At 37.8% G+C, this 17,768-nt stretch overlaps 1 long non-coding RNA gene across 1 annotated transcript; it reads right to left on the reverse strand.

Annotated features, from left to right (window-relative positions):
* Positions 1 to 8,426: 8,426 nt before the first annotated feature.
* LOC139151001 (uncharacterized) lies at positions 8,427 to 11,706 on the reverse strand. The gene is made up of 3 exons (XR_011556318.1): positions 11,460 to 11,706; positions 10,741 to 10,794; positions 8,427 to 10,311 (listed from the first exon to the last, which is right to left on the reverse strand). It is a non-coding gene; the product is annotated as an uncharacterized lncRNA (long non-coding RNA).
* Positions 11,707 to 17,768: the final 6,062 nt, after the last annotated feature.

Genomic DNA, 17,768 nt, shown 5'->3' on the forward strand with positions numbered 1-17,768 from the left:
GAATTAATATTCATGAATGGGTAATAATTATTTACCGTGTCGTGTAGTACGTACATTGTAAATGCCTATACACCCACTTCCTGCTTGTTCAGAGTGGCGCCTATCAAACCACAGACAGATCCGCCACAACTCGATGTCACGTCAACTCATGTGCGGTCTTCCATAAACTTAAAACTAGTTCTTTGGATTGTAGACGTCTTCTGGTGACTTTGTACGTTCCAATAGTTGGTGTGGACATCACATTCCCGACAAAATATTCCATAGTACTTTCGAGGAGCTCCACTTTTTCTCCCACGTCGACGACGTTGAAATGAGAGTGCGTACTTTGTACCGAGGCGACGAGTGTGTGTTATTTCTTTACTCAAATGTCCCAGCTGCGATCTTCAGGTGTTCATTTCGTACTATCCAGTCCTTCGGCCAGGTCCACAATTAGTTTAACAGAACTTTGCGGCGAAATTGCTATTTCTGTTGTAAAGTACGATGAAGAAAAAATATATGCTGCAATGCGTTAAAATGAATGGCAAGCTATTAGGCTACTTTCCAGTTTTGTAAAGAAAGAGTGATTTTGAATGACCATATTAGATTAAACGCATATATCGAAACGAAAAAGTCATTTTTCTGGGGGCCCGTTTCAGAAGAAGCAAAAACCTGTTCGCGATTAAAGGTGTGCAAGAGCGATTAATTGGCGGGGGAACAGGGTTTGTCTTGCTTGTTTTTGTTTTTCAGTTGTCTTATATACTTTTTGAAGAGGCAAATCTTTATGATTAACGGACGGGAAGATTGTATTCTTTCGCGGAGGGGGATTAAAAATTCGACTGTGAGTGGGGATTAAAGAGGCGAGAAAGCAGCATCTTGTTGCAGGAGGATGGCACTGGGATGCTTTTGAAATTCTGAGAGAGATCTAAGGACTGAGCGTTCGATGTGGGGGAGTGGGGAGGCGGGAAAGAAGGGGGCGAGCGAGGACTTTCCATACATTAGCAGAAGAGAGATTGCAAATAGCTTTCACTCTACCCTTTAAATTTTAGTTTTATTCAAATACAGCTTTTTTACAAAAGAAACGCCCTGGATTACGCATCGGCTAGAACTCGGGGGTATTGTCTGATTCTGAATCGACAAGAACTCATGTTGAAGGTCACCCTCTCTTACTGTCTAGCAGAGAGATCTGTGGACGTACACTGAACTGCTATCTTGTTCGCAGTTGTCATTACTAAACCTTCCCAGTGTGGTTAGACCCCTATCGTGTTCCCTTGTGTACACATGGAAAGTGCTGTGTTAGCAAATTCAATTTACTTTTATGTATAAATCAGGGAAGTGTTACTGCAGTTTTTGTCAGTTTCCAGAAACTTCCACAAAAGAATCTTTACAAAAGGCCATTTTTCAAAAAATCTTTTTAGAAAAGTAATGTTACCTAATTTAAAATTGAATCGCTAAAATTGTAAATGCTTCTTTACATAAAAAGCAATTGAAAATGCTGACCCAGCTAATTTGTGATCGTTCTCGACAAATAAATCATTATACATCTTCATTAACACCCACTCTTAACTTAAGTTTCTTTCTACATTTCAAATTGATTTTAAAGGAATGCTTTGCAAATCTATACCGAAAAGAAATAACAATGCTTCATTCGTAACCAGCTCCACCTTTTATTGAAGGCTGAAATATGTCATAAAACAATGTGATCGTCGGCTGGATAAAATCAAAAGCTACGATGTAGATCTCAAAGGAAACAAAAACGGGAACACCTATTTCTCATTACAGTCATGAGCTGTCTTGTTAGTCACTGTTACCTGTGACTTGTACAGCAAATGGCAGTCATGTTCGATGTCACCCAACTCCGGACAACCCTTGTTGTTTTAATACATTTGAATTCTATCCCGGACCGGAATTCACATGTCAGCAATTAATGACGATGCCTTCTATAGGCTCAGTTGACAACCTGAATACTGTGTATCCATACATGCTTTGGGAGTAGAACAAGAAGTTTTGGCTAACATTAAAAAAAGGGAAAAAGATAATCAAAATACAGCTAATTGCTCGAGTACAAAACATTCAAGACACTTCCCCGAACTTCCTTTGATTTAAACTACAGTCACCGTGACGAAGAGGCCATACACCAAAACCCCGTCACAAAAGAAACCATTAATTTGGTGCCTGGTCTTCGAAAAAATATTTTCTCTGGCTTTCTGAGACTATGAAAGAAAACATTAACAAACGTCGCTTTGCAAAAGTTCCTTTACAAAAAGCCCGAAACTAATTTGTGGACAAGTCCGTCAATATTGACATTACAAAAACTACAAGAAAATGAGCCATTGACGTCACCAATACAGACAGTCGGTTAGATAAAGGTGTCAAGTGCAAGTCCGATACAGAAGACCATTGCACTCTGGCTTCCCTATTTACTTTGGAAGTTTAAACTCCAGTTTTCAACAAAAAGACAACCCTTTGACTTCCCTATTTACATTAGAAACTCTAGTTTTCAACACCGCGACAATGGAGGGTCGAAATTGAGTTATTTAAGTGTCAATTGAGCCGATCGACCAAGAAACTAAGGATAAATCCGTTAACTGGTGTAAATGATTAGTTGCCGGGACGTGTTCTAGTAATTGGCTTTGCAGCTGAATTCCACTCTAACGGTTGCTCTTGGAAAAGGATTGCCCTTCTTTTCATTTCCAACTGATGAATAGCCTCTGATTTGCTGCCACGCCTCGTGAACGCTTCCACACAGACCAGCGACGAATACAATAAAGAGACAAATTGTCGGGGAGCTTTCATGTGTACGTAGTTGGATTAGCTAAGTCTTCGAATTCTTGTCGGATTATGATTAAGCCTTAGATAACTACCAGAACTCGTTGTCTGGGGACAAAAATTGAATCGAATTCACGCTGTCGTTACGGATATCGTTTGATGCATTATGTAAAATAACACATTACCATGCATATTTACATGTAAATTATATATATATATATATATATATATATATATATATATATATATATATATATATATATATATATATATATATATATTATATATAATATATATATGTATATGTACACAGATGTGTTCGTGGGAAATTACAGTGCTCGATGCGAAAGCAGAACCTTATAGGTAATAACACAAATTGCTTCAAGTAACAAAGTAACAATATCTGCAGGATGCATGGATCTGAAGGGAAGAGATATAATATCATTACTTTGTACTTGAAGTAGTGTTATATATATATATATATATATATATATATATATATATATATATATATATATTTATTAAAAATGAAAACATTTCAAGTATTTTTAGTACGTATTACTTGAGTTTCACGCATTCACACGATCATAAGATGTACATAGATTTTACTTCATATTTCTTTGGGTGCTTACATCAATACATCAAGTAGGGCTAAACCATGTCACCTTTGATGATCGGTCAGAATCATTGATAAGTCTTCTCATCGACTGTGCACAAATACTTATTTGCGGTCAGTGCGGCCATCCTATTGGCCAAAGTTTTATATACTCTCGTAGAATTTAGGGACTCCGGTGTGATTGAATATAAATGTTGAAATTCAAGGCATTCACTAATTGCATCGCCAGCAAAAATATGAAAGCGGTTATCATGTATGGCATTCCCTTTACCATGACACTCAGTCTCTGTACCGTGATGAGGTAGGTTTCTGATCCTGACACTGCCCTACATACGTCATGTTGAGTGGCACATTGCTTAAATATCTCGCGACCAACATACACGTCGGCGTGCAGTCAACCATACGTGCCCACTCTTTCCAGTCCCGAGGCCGGGGAAGAAGAAAGCTTTAGGCTGTCAAATTGTCACAATTGTCATGTCTAAGACAATTCATTGGTTACTTTCTCTTTTCTTTCACGGAATAAGTACCTTTCACGAATGTCCTTATAACAGTATCATTTACAAAGGGTCTAGCCTACCCACGTTACCACGTGTGCGGTCTATCGAAACTCGTCTTTTAATAGTCTCGCCTTTTAACGGGTTTGGAATTTTCGTCTCTAAACTATATTTAATCGCAAATTGATGATCACATCGTCATGAGTTCCAGTAACTACTGCTAGCGTTCAGGAGAATACTGTTTTTTTTTATCTTGCCGATATACGGTAACGTTGAAGTCCTCTTGCAATCTTGTACACCTGGCGACTGGCGGGGTCCATCTCTCAACGACAGACACACTACTGAAAAAGTCTACGCTCTGCTCGGAAGTTTGGCATTCCTGAAACCACTAGTTTCTTTTCATCTGTATCAACCACCATTTCTAACAAGGGAATGCGTCCCTGATTAGCTGGTATTCCTGGGATATCTGTCCGCCACGGAAAAATTTCCTTTGAATTCGATAGTTTTATGAACGGCTAGCTTTTGTTTGCGCGCTAAATCATACCTGGGGCAACCGATCTCTGATGATCCGTGTTACGTCACGCCGTGGTGGGGCGTCCTGCTGAGTCACAATTGAAAATGAAATTGCGCGGGAATTACCCGTTGTTTGGTCACAGTGCTGTACCAACCAGTGACCTATCAAGAAGTTTTGACAACTTCCAACACTGCCAAGGGCGCACGTTGTGTATTTTCACTGCCCATAGTGATCGTTCACAAATTTATCAAAACAAATACGGGATGTGGATGATAGGAGTCTAGAGACATCCTTCCGGCTTATAGCTCTATGTTTGTGTAAAGACAACGCAATAATTAATTACATGGCTAAACACCCAAAAGTACGAACGAGATCGTGCTGTACAAGACAGACTTAGCGAGATATCAAACCAAGTATAGAGACATATGCAAACATATAGAGCTACACATCGGAGGTAGGCCTATCGAGAGAGATGAAACATCAGGACAGACAAAGAGTAACGGACAGACAGACAGACAAAGACAGGCTGCAGACAGGGGTACGTTACTTAGACTACAGTCTCCCACGAACTACTCTGATTTCGGGGAGCATCCAGCTGGCCGGACAAGAGACCTTTGCGAGCGAAGATGGAGTTACAGGTGATGATAGAAACAGACACAATGACTTGGAGAAATTCATACAAAACGATTGTATGTTGATGCACGACAAAGGTGTGTGTCAGAGATATTTAACATGTCTCGTATTACTACACATAAAATGGTTTCGATAATTCAAAAGTTTATAAGTACGTTCGTTCAGTCTGTGAATCCATACTTCGGACAACCATTTCCGTACACTATAAGGCTGATTTCTTAAAATATGCCTGGGTTGACCATTAACTAAGAAGCCTGACAATGTCGGAGAATGACGAGCAATTTGCGTGAAATGAGGCCGAGTATGCAAAGGTATTGACTTCTGGAACTTAAATAATACCGATATGGACGTGACGACATGATATATGTTTAGGTTAAGAACCTAAAGGCACTGTTCTCGATCCCTGGGATCGCCTTTGTTCTAGTCTGAAAGAGGATTATGGAGGTGTGATAGCCTTTTGTTTTCCATTGAAATTGTATCTGGTGGGTAAATTTTCTGATGAGACAATCCGGTGCCAACACAGGCCTTTCAATGCAGATATGTTTTGATTAGTGTTCCTGTGAAAGACTGTATAGTCAATCCACTGATAACATTAATCGTCGGCGGAGAAACGCAATTAAAACAAATTCACAATTACATAGTAATCATCAAATAACCTCAATAGCAAATAAACTTTATTTCATCTTAAATATTTTCTTACATTTGCCATTACTATAAATGTTCTGAATGACGTTGATGCGGTTATAGGCAATAATAAAACGTTGACACTACTCCGTTACAAACGGAGTATTGCTGGATTCTTGACATGCCTCGGGTTTTGTCAACGTACTGTCCGCAGTCGCGTCAGACATGCCTGTCTCACACAAAGTAATGATGTTGACATAATTCTGACGTATGTAAAAGTTTACTTACCTGATCTTAATAGATCTATAATGTCTTAATAACTTCCTCGATTAATATCAGCACCAAACTCAAAGCATCTTCCGCTCCACTGTGCATGCCTGAAGCTGCTAAACGCAAACAGTTTTAATGAAAGGACAGTAGCTGTAACTTCCGTAACTGACGATAGTTTGAATGCAGTGTCAGGTTGGTCTAGCAACACTCTGTATATCGATAAGGGCAACTGCTTGTACCTGTTATCCATTCAGCAGTTGTATCTATGATTCATTACTCATCTATGTCTGGTACTCAACCAGCGAACTGAACCAAGTATGCCAAGGTATGCGTAGTATGTAAACTTTAATCGCCATGTGAACAAATCAAATTGTGTTACATCAAACAGTCACAATATTGAAAGAAGGCATATATTTTGGGTGTCAAGTACGAGCCACCCATACGCATTGAGTTTTAAGAGGGCCGTTCTAGCTGTAACTATTGATAATTTGTTCACTATTTTTGTTTAAATTTGTTGATTGCAAGTTCTTGCTCTACTAGCCAAAGTATGTTACAACACATACCATTCCGCTTGTCAACGCAGCGTCTGCAGGTTTAAAATGCACAGTTATTGTTTACGTTTGAATTCTAGTCTGGACCAGAATCCACCGGTTAACAATAACAGTGCACTCTACATTTGTACAGGCTGAGTTGAAAAGCTGAATACTGTGTAAATCAGTATGCTGTGGAGAGTAGAAAAAGCAACTGTAGTTGATATCAAAAACAAAATTAGTGAAAACAAATCATCAAAATTTACATCTTCTGACCCTTTAATACGATGATTTTCTCCGTAAGCTTAACACGTTTAAAATTTTTCAGCGCCCTCCGTGAACGTTCTAACCTGTACAATTTTATCTAAAATTGTCTACATCTTTCATTTTTTACCGTTCCTTTACTTTTACTATACGCGATTTAATCACTGCAATCTACTTAGTGTTTAGTATTATTGTTGTCCGTTCTGCATTCCCGTCAATCTTCAGCATCCACACCCATTGAATTATATTCTTTTGGTACTTTCAGATCAATCCTCAGAAGAAATAATACTTTTAACCTATTAATTTACTCTCGGATGACCCGACATACCAGAGTCTTTCACGCTGTTCTGTAACACAAAACCTTATAAAATAGTCACCATAAGATGATAATTGCAGTCTCAACATCATAATTACAATCGATATTTAACTTGATTGAACAAATATTCCTATTAATACTACATTGTTAAATGTGGTCTCTCCAGAAATAAAAAAAATCATGACACTCGCAGCACAATGATTTCCGAAGAAATGGGCCGACATCGTCAGTCAAATAAGGTGTCGAAGTGACAGACGCCCTCTAAGGTCAGCAGTGCTCATACGTGTTTCATGTTTCTTTTAACAGGTAGCATTTCAGCAATTATTGACATTTCCTAATCGTGCGATTTTCTATGCTTTCTGAAACGATATCGAAGTGGTCAGGTACATTTACTTTAGTAACACCGTGATACAGTCACTTTCTCCTGAAACTGGGTGAATGCACAGTAAACGAAAGTGAACTCAGTGTTTTTTGGACTGGTGGCGCACGACACAATGATAAGGCGAAATCACAAGGGCATCTTGTGAACTGTAAACCGACAGAGATTGAAAGGTTCCTTACTTCTCCTTCGGTACGATCGTCAATATCTTCAAAAAAGGCACCAAAACCCTGGCTCACGACGTTGAACTTGCCATAATGTATGTTTACAATTCCAATGCGATTAGCCTTTCTATCAAAGATATAGAATATTCTAAACATATAAGTTAAAAATGAATTTTTTTATTAGAAGTAATATCTCTTCATGACCCTGATACTGCATGTCGATTGCAGTTATCACTGCAATAATCAAGAAACCAAGATTTTCCAGCTGGGATTATCTGATCAAGAAGTTAGCTATAAAACTTGCGCAAATACATTTAATCTATTATCGAAACCACGACAATAATCATGGACTGAATTATCTAGGTGGGATTATGTAGGTGGAGTTGGCGAGCCCCTAAAACCGGTTAGTCATCTCTATCGCATTCTTTAGGGAGGGAAACGTCAGATCCTACAACGCTAGCATTGTGTATCCCCTTAACTGCCCTAACAACGGTCATCATCAATATCTGTAATAGGTCACGTGTTGATAAATTGACACAGTAGATAGCGAGTTGCCCCGATCCGCAAATGTTTAATGTGTCTTTACATCATTTGACTTCGACAGCTGCAGGTTTAAAACTTGATCTTTTACAGCCAAAATTTGATTTTTGTTATTTTTACAGAACAACTTTACATGCATTTCAACATCATGTACATATGCATTTCAACATCATGTAAACAATATGTTAAAGACGCCCACTTTACATGTGACGCAACATAAATAAATATACAAACTGTTGTTTTTTCATGCTTTCACTTCATCAGCATTTGTCAAATAGAAGTGAACTTTTCCACGATCAATGCGTCCTCTGTCAGCATCAGTGAACATGCAGAGACTGTATTTATTTACTCATTTATTTATTTTCCATTACAAAACCGTAACAGAGAAAAAAGACAAAATTGAACTGGACAAAGACTGACAACTGTATATCAAAATACATAACAAAAGCTTCCCACTTTTAAACACATTGTCCTGAAGGTTCTTCTATGATTGCAACACAGCTTTCCGTCAAGAAGACGGATTTAACGTAGGTCTGAGACGTGATATAAGGAAAGGGGTTTTCTCTCATTTAAAAATATGAAAACGACCCATCAAAAGTCGAATTACTGACCGACTTGGCCTCTACACTTGTGTAACCAAGGATACAGTTCGTGGCATTTAACAAATTTTAGATTCCAATTTGTATGTATAAAAACCCTAAAAGTGGTAATATAGTATTCTACCTCATTACAAAATGAACACATCTAAGAGTCAGTTATGCCCCATGTGAGTAATTCTCCGTACATTAAATACGATTTTGCCCCCTAATTGAGTCATCAAAGTCTCAGGCGGTCGACCATATATATATTCAATATGCCGGATTTCTACAGGTAAAACACATAAGATTGTACAAAATAGTAGTTTTAGGTTATATAAGAATTTATATGCTAGAAATGCGTAAAATATGGAAATATAAATGTGTTTGGTTAGTCTCACGAACAAATAAAAAAAGAACTTTTTGCCATGACAGCGATTATATTTGTGTTAAAAGTATTTAACAGATCACTTTCTCAAACTCTTGCTGTGCACCGTTTTGAAAAGTCGACTTGTTACCCACAATGCATTTCAATATCATGTAGTTTGAACCCCCCCCCCCCCCTCTCAGCACAAGACAAAAGCTATCTAAGGTAGGGAAAATTAAACATACGAAATGTTTGTGTAATTAACATAATGAAGATCGTTGGGCATGCAAGAAGAACTATTTTCACACAACAAAGTTGAATGTAGTGGATTACTTGAAAACGTTATCCTATGCGTCACAACATTCTCCAAATTGTTCTGGAGCGGCTCGTAAATGCATGTTGATACTAGTTTTATTATAATTTCCTTTAAATCCCTGTCCTGTAAAAGGCTGTAAATCAAAGTGATTTCAGACGGCACATCACGTGACTCGTGACATCATCTACATTCGGTGAGATAATCTGAAGTGAACTGTTTCATGTCCTCTGTATGTTTTGTCTTCCAGAACAGCTTTTGTTTAGCACGTTTGATGGTTTAACGAATGAATACGTCAAACTGTTGTAAATGAATTGCTTGTGAGATATCACTTACAAAAATGTAAGTTTAACTGTTAAAAACTTGTGGGTAAAAAGTCCTGACACACTTTCGTTTCCAATTTCACGCGCAACATCACCGGTTAATTATACTGTAGACACTGCTCTAAATGCACTTGAATTCAGACTCATGCAAGTAAAAAAGATGTTACAAATAGTCAAATACGTAAAAGTTCCGATTACGTCATATTACTAGGACTGTAATGATTGTTCAAATGGTGATTTTAAACTCTGCACTCGACGCAGTCAGACGCGATTCCCCATTGCATGGTAAAAACAGTTAGTGTGCCATAGGGGCCTATAAGGGCCTATGGCGGTACTGTGGTCGTTCATTCTGTGTGCACGTCAGTACGAAGAGCCTGTCAGTTCTGAGTCGAGCCCGCCTCCAACGGTAAACAGTGTAAAATATAAAGCTATTCTCATCAACCGGTTGTTTCATAGTTTCGTTCCCCCATCACTTTTCACCATCACAAGGTCATTAATCCCATTTTTCGCCGAAGTGTCCAGGTACTGTACTTCCTTCTCATTTCGTTTTGCACAGCAAGAAAATACCAAGATCATCGTTACTACAACTGCCCCCGCACCAACTATCAAAAACAAGGCAAACTTCCAAGGGAATAAGCCAACATCTGAAAGGGAAGTTTAGACACATTTTAGATGTAAAAAAATTGCCCACCTTAAAGAAAGTATTCAATTAAAGAAACTTTTGAGCAATTGACATTCAATTGACAGTCAACTAGAATTCATGATGAATAACAAGAAATTATACATTCCCATAGCAATGTACATTAACAAGTGTCTACTTCTGAGAGATCAATAACAAACAAGTACGATGAAAAACAAATATTCTTTCCAGTTTGTGTTCCATTTATGTATGTACCTTTATTTACTTATTTATTTATTTCTAATTTTGACTTTTTTTGGCAACTTATTGTATTGCTTCTTTGAAGTCTCTATGTATGACGATGTTTACCCTTTCCTTAGGGTAAAGTGTGTCAATAAAGCAGCAGTAATTGAGAACAGGTGACATTTATCGCAAAGATTCTGTCTCTACGCACCTTTAGTTTCGGTGTTTTCGTATCCGCCTGTTTGACTGCTTCTCGTTGTTGTAACTGCGAGAGAGAGAGAGAGAGAGAGAGAGAGAGAGAGAGAGAGAGAGAGAGAGGAGAGAGAGAAGAGGAGAGAGAGAGAGAGAGAGAGAGAGAGAGAGAGAGAGAGAGAGAAGATGAGATGAGATGAGAAGGGGACAGAGAGACAGTCAGGAACAAAAATTGCAGCAAGGGAAAGAAAAAGAGACGATAGTGACGTTATTTAAAGGTGATGTTGCATCGGCTTTTAAAGTGTCAATTTTAACTGCAATAGTGGAGCAAAGTTGCCTAGTCAGTGGATGCATGGATGGATGCTTGATGTGCCAAACACTATACAGATGACAATACCCACGGACGTTCACTCGCTGCACATGCGCAGACATGGATTAGTCAGCCTGCTACCGGGATTTCCCTATATCAATAATGACATCATTGTTGGAATCCCCTTCTCCTGTGACGCAGTTGAAATTCGGAAAAGCTCTTTAAATTTACAGAAGCACTTGCATTTCCAAAATGACTTTTTTGAAGCAAATTTCCGAATTTTATTGCCGCTATTCTGCCAGTCCGGAAGTTTAGTATCGGTCCGATGGCTAACTATGGCCAAATGGTCGATAAAGCCAATATGTTTGAATTTAATGTCGTTGAAAATCATAATAATATGGCAACAGAATTATGCATAATTTTCTCACCTGGTGTCTGTGTGTTCTCTTCATTTATGTCCTCTGCGGCCGATGAACTTTGAAAAATTGCGAAGCAGACGAAAAAGAGGAGGAACAGTTCGATGTATTTTCTTGATATCTTGCCAAATGCCATCACTGATGATTGGTGTGTACTGCTTTTCAACGAAAAATGCGTACACGTTGTGTTCAAACACGGTATTTATACTGATGCGGGGAATTTACATGGTATTGAACACGCCTCCGTTGAATTATTAATGAGAGGGAAACCACCGCGATTATAGCTGTCAATGTGCTAATCTTCCAGGTATATTGCTGAAACTAAAATGACTGGGCGGATGGCTGCTATATAAAATATGAACAAATCGAGATTGTTTGATACCTATGTATCGTACCTATCGACGGATGTACATAATATGTTGTCATTTTTATTGTTATATTACCCTTCAATCCTAGATTGAACTCTCCATCCCCTTGAGAAGATACAAGAAACTTTGTGTGTGTGCAATGTGTGTGCGCGTGTGTGTGTGTATATATATATATATATATATATATATATATATATATATATATATATATATATATATATATATATATATATATACATACATACATACATACATACATACATACATACATACATACATACATACATACATACATACATACATACATACATACATACATATAAGGAAATCTTCACGGGTAAAGCAGTAAAATTGATTATCCTATACATAGATATCCCCGTCGTAGCAAGTTGGCTACGCTTGGATGTCAGCGATAATTTGCTTGGAAGTTTAGTTTCGGTCGGTATCAATTTCGGATAATTCTTCTGTTGAAGTCTATACTGTGATGTCGTTTATTGTAAATCAGTTACCGCGCAATTACTGTTTGTAGTTGCTGTTCATCTCTAGGCCAACATGTCTCTAATGCTTTGCAAGCCTCTGTATGTCTGCCAGTCTTTCTGTCGGTCAGTGAATTTGTATTCACAGACAGAGAAATTTAACAGTAAATGCAAAGTATTTCCTTACACAAACAGATCTGAAAATCCCCCTGAGGCAGTGACCTAAATTCCTTACAATCCCTTTCCGTTGGCGAAACATATGATTTAAAGCTACGTCACAATCGCTTTGCGTAAGTTGCCATTATAGCAACTGGACGATGTAAACAAATTTAAGACTTTTCATAGGCCGTCGACCTAGTCTGTATATATTAGAGACATGTACGATGAAAGGTCAGGGGTTAATCAAAGATCTTGGAGTTTTAGCGGGGTTTTAGTCATTTCTGAAAATAGGCACTTGCCACCACAGACCACAAATTATTCTTAGTCTCTTGTGTATGAATCCTGAAAGTGAAACTCAATACAGAGCTGTAATACATGGTACTATCGAGGCAGAGCAAAGGTATTTTGAATTGTTTTCATCCAAGTACAATGGAAGAAATCTTAGCGAAATGAAACCTATTACATCAGTGAAAAACTCATAAGCTGTGTACATTCGAATTTAATCCCTTTTTCGAGTAGTGAACGATGGTTTGGTGTGTTCTGATTGGTCGACACGGTTTCTCCAGAGGAGGAGAGTGTTACTCTATCTTCAATATCGGACGTAAATTGAATTTGTTCTGAAATTCACGTCCATGGCCTCAAATGAACTTTCGTTTCCGTGACCCCTGCCCGTACCCTAAGAGCTTTTAGTCTTTATGGTAAAAAGGAAAGAAACCCTGTTGTTCTATTTGCAATGATGTTCACAACCGATGCCAGTAAATTAAGATTTCAGTTGCACGTATATAAGTAAAATCTTCAGATGCTGGTTCACTCTAAGACTTTTCAATGTCATCCTCGCCGTGATATCAATGTTCATCTCTTAAAGGAACACTGAGTGGGTAAACGATTCAAAAGTTTCACGTTAAAGTAATGCCATTTGGTGATACTTAGAGCAACTGTGTTTGTGAAAATTATTGCATATCATCCCACTTTGTTCATTAGTTTATATAGACTATAGTCTATAGAAGCTATTGGGATGGGTATCCGTACGGCGTCAGTCTGTATGTATGTAATGTATGTATGTATGTATATCCGTTTGTGAGGCGTCCGTCCACTCAAATACCTTGAGAACCGCAGTACTTACTGATTTGATATTTGTTGTGTAGATGAAAAATATGATTATGAAATTTTTTTTTTAATTTTTTGATATTGTTGAAAATATGTAAGTATGTAAATAAGCACCAAAAAGGGCGTTTTTGGTAAAAAATCTTCTTCATAACCGCTGGTCAGACAACTTTGTTATTTGGTATACAGGTCCCTAGGGATAACCCAAATTAGATGTGTTCAAATTGTGATGAAATATACAAATCTGTATTTTTAAGGAATTTTTTGTCATTTTTGGTCAAAACTTTATTTCATCAAACGCTCGTCTGACAGCTTTGATATTTCGTATACAGGTTCCTACAGATGAACTGAATATGATATATTGAATATATGATGAAATCTGCAATTTTGTATTTTTGGTGCAATTTTTGCCATTTTTGGTCAAAAAATGTGTTTCTCAAAAACTACTTGTCGGATGCCTTTGATAGTTGGTATACAGGTTGCTAGGGGTTGTCTTAGTGTGATATATTGAAATTTGAAGAAATCTTCAATTTTTGTATTTTTGGGTCAATTTTTGCCATTTTTGGTGAAAATATTTGTTTCTCAAAAGTTACTCATCTGATAGCTTTGATATTTGTTATACAGGTTCCTAAGCTTTATCTTAATGTAATATATTGAAATTATGATGAAATCTTCAATATTGTATTTTTGCAGCTAATTTTGCCATTTTTGGCCAGGCCATCCTGAATTGAGCTATCAAAGATACCCACCTTCTTCATCAATACTTGTGTCACAAAAAGTTATTCTCTACATAACACAGCAGAGCTCTGTCAACTGTTGGGCCGCTTGTTTTTTTCAAAACCGCTGGTCAGACAGCTTTAATATTTGGTTTACAGGTCCCTAGGATGACCTTAGTGAGATTATTTCATACAGTCAGGAAATGTACCAAAATCTCGTGTATATCCTCCTGCGGCGGGGGTTATTGCTTAATTTTGTATCCATGTCTATAGTAGCTTCAGGGACTTTGGCCCTATGTTTGAGTAACCTAGTCATCATCTTGACACCTGACTATCAGATCATAAATGATGATGGCTGCCTTAATAGTATATCTGTACTTACAGACAGAGATGCAAATAAGCAATTGCAGAATCTTTGCAATTGCTTATTTGCATCTCTGTCGTAAAATTTCTGGAAAACCCCCTTGCGGCCGACGGGGATAACCTAAATATGTATTCTTTTTTCATTGGCCAGCAATAAGATCGTCATCGCCACGGGACGTGTGAAAAAAACAATGATGGCAGTTCTTTTCTGGTAGTCAGTCTATCCAGTCTATATCAAATGCTAAAGCAGGATGACAAAGCACTGAAATTAGGATTCCGAAATAAAAAACATGGAAAGAAAACAAAGAAAAGCAGAGACTATGTTGCCCTGAAAAGACAAGGTGAGCTAAAAATACAGGGTTTTACGCTCGTATTATTGTGAGCTCCTTGCCGTGTGTAGGACTCTTCGTCGGTTTTAATAAATACTGAAAGGTCAAAGGTTTATCAAAGACCCTGGAGTTCCGAAGGGTTTATAGAAAAGTCATTTCTGAAAATAGACACCTGCCACCACAGACCATAAACTATTCTCCTGTAAAAGCAAAACGGAGAGAAGTACCACTTGGTTCCACTCCATTGTACCACGGCTGGGCATTCAAAATCTGACACATTTTTGTCCTCGTGCATTGTAATAACTGTTAGCGTAATGCAACCTCAGAAATCAGGGACGGATATATACATGTGAATTGCCTGAATTCGAATGTTATTTTTTCAAGTGAGCGATGATTTGGCTTATTCTTATTGGTCGACCCAGTATTTCCAAGAGGAGGAGGATTAAAGTCTAACTTCAAGTTCGGACAAAGCCAAATTTGTTCGAATATTCAAGTCCGTGGTCTAAAAAGGAACTTCTTTTCCATGACCCCCTCCTCGTCCTCTGAGAGCTTTTGTCTTCGTCACGGATTGCGCTTGCACAAGGGCTGGTATTCACAAGGGCTGGTATTCAGACTTTACGACACATTTTTGGTCTACGACTTGTGGGGACATTCTGAAGAAATAGACTCTTGATTGGCTTACTTTTGTGCAAATCGAAAATTGATATTTTTTATGGAGTTAACACAGGAATGGCGGCCATTTTGAATTTCAAGCATCAGTAAATATTAAGGGTATTAGTTGTTTGTCTTGTACAAAATTTTGAACTGTGACTCCTGATTTTTATTCCTGGTAAGAGTATGGTTGACAGTTTCATTGAGGAAAGTTGGGACAAAAGTTTTAGTGTCTGACTTTCGAGGCGAATCATCCCAGTCGCTGCTCTTCTGGTAGTCATTGGAAATCTCATACACAAATGATATAAAAGCATTCCCGAAACATTTTTGCAACACCTGGTATAAAGGGTGATGCGTAAACTCCGAAACCAAAAGAAAATTTTGAAAAAAGATAAAATCAGTGACTCAGCAGGCACGTAGAGGAGGATGAGATTAACAGTACACAATGGAATTTTACGCCCACATTATCGTCACTTTAAATGAAAGTGTCAGAGGTCACAGGTTTATCGTGTACCTTGCAATTTCCGCTGTAGGACTTTTGACAGAATATCGATTGGAAAATCATTTCTTAAAATAGACACCTGCCACCTCAGGCCACCATTCTATATTTTCTAAATGCGCAACTGTAATTTGATTCATGCAACAATTATGACAGTATGACATACGGACGTGTTCTATTCATATGCGAATTATTTGTTTTATTCAATTTCTGTGTGATTTATAGGTACGCAGCAAACGAATTACTGTAAGTGCAAACAGGTGTTCGTGCGCATTTTTTCAGCGGGCCGGCAAATTTCAAAATAATCGGTGGGCAAGGGGAAAAATTCATTTTTTAACGTTACCAGTAATAGTTTCCTTTTAAGTATTTGCGGGGCAGGTAATAAATTTCAGTTTTTAAAAAAGACAAACAGAAAATTCCTGGCGGTGGGTACCGGACAATAGGTAGAGGGAGTGGAATGCTGTGGTTGATAGAACTTTAGGGAAGATTAAACGGTGTCAGTGGTTGGGAGAGGGTAGTGGGAGCTTGAACTGTTGTAGGGAGTGAGGAGAGTGCAAAACATAGATACTGGAGGGCATTGTTATTCACTGGGAGGGCATGTATCCTCATATGCTGTTGGTAGGGCAGTTACGAACAGCTTGACTTTTCCCTCCAAATTATAGGGTCAAGATAAAAAAGAGCATTATCAGAGCACATATAAGCTGAAAGCCCCAATGGCTGTGAATGTGTAATAAACCAATCGCAAATTATCCTCAGTTTCCCAAGAGTTTTCTTTGAATAAGACCCATTAAAGATTGAAAAAGTGTGTAACACCGTTATAAGTGTCGAAAGTGACATGTAAACTCAAACGTTTAAACATTATTCTAGATTTCCCGCCATTTTCAAAAACTAATCATATGAAAATAAAGGTTAAAACAACAAAATGTTAGCCATCGTGTGGTGTGCATTCAAATAAAGGGCATCATGCTTGTTTTTTCCGTGAGGGCGCCATTTTAGGAGTGCGGCATCCGTTTATTATTCAGGCTGTTCAAACGTGTGGGTATGGCGTAAATGAGCAAGTTAAGCAGTGATACTTCTATGTCCTTCAGTTAGCACATTTTCAAGAACCAACTTTGGTTTGAAAAAAAATCATGAAAATTGTGCATTAGATTCGCAGCTTTGGGCTTCAAAAACATGTTTTGTGAATATTTTGTAACATTGACTGAATTTACCGACTGGCTGCACTTGAAATAACATTTGACACATAGGAAAAAGAAACGCCTGGAAACATCACAGTTGTGAGATCTGATAAACTGATACAGTAAATGTAATGATGATGCATTTTTGTGGCAAATTATGGTTTTAAAGGAAAATAGGATTAAACCTTTCTTCTTATAACAAGAAAAAATAATAAATAAAATAAGGTATTGCTTAAGGTATATATGTAGTGTTAGAATATGTTCGTTGAATAATAATTGTTGTTTTTATTTTGTTTTGTGTTGTTGTAAGTAAAATACGTCACGGTAAATTCTCTCACAGACACTCGATCTTTGGCCAGGCGTCCCTCTCTTGCAATCTACCCCGAGGCTGCCAAAGTCTACTCTCACAACAACAACAGTTATGATGTCAGTATTTGTGTTTATGCTTAGCTAGTGAAGGAACGTTGTGTAGGTAAAT

The sequence above is a fragment of the Ptychodera flava genome, chromosome 15 (genome assembly GCF_041260155.1).
Source record: "Ptychodera flava strain L36383 chromosome 15, AS_Pfla_20210202, whole genome shotgun sequence".
In the NCBI taxonomy this organism is placed as follows: domain Eukaryota; kingdom Metazoa; phylum Hemichordata; class Enteropneusta; family Ptychoderidae; genus Ptychodera; species Ptychodera flava.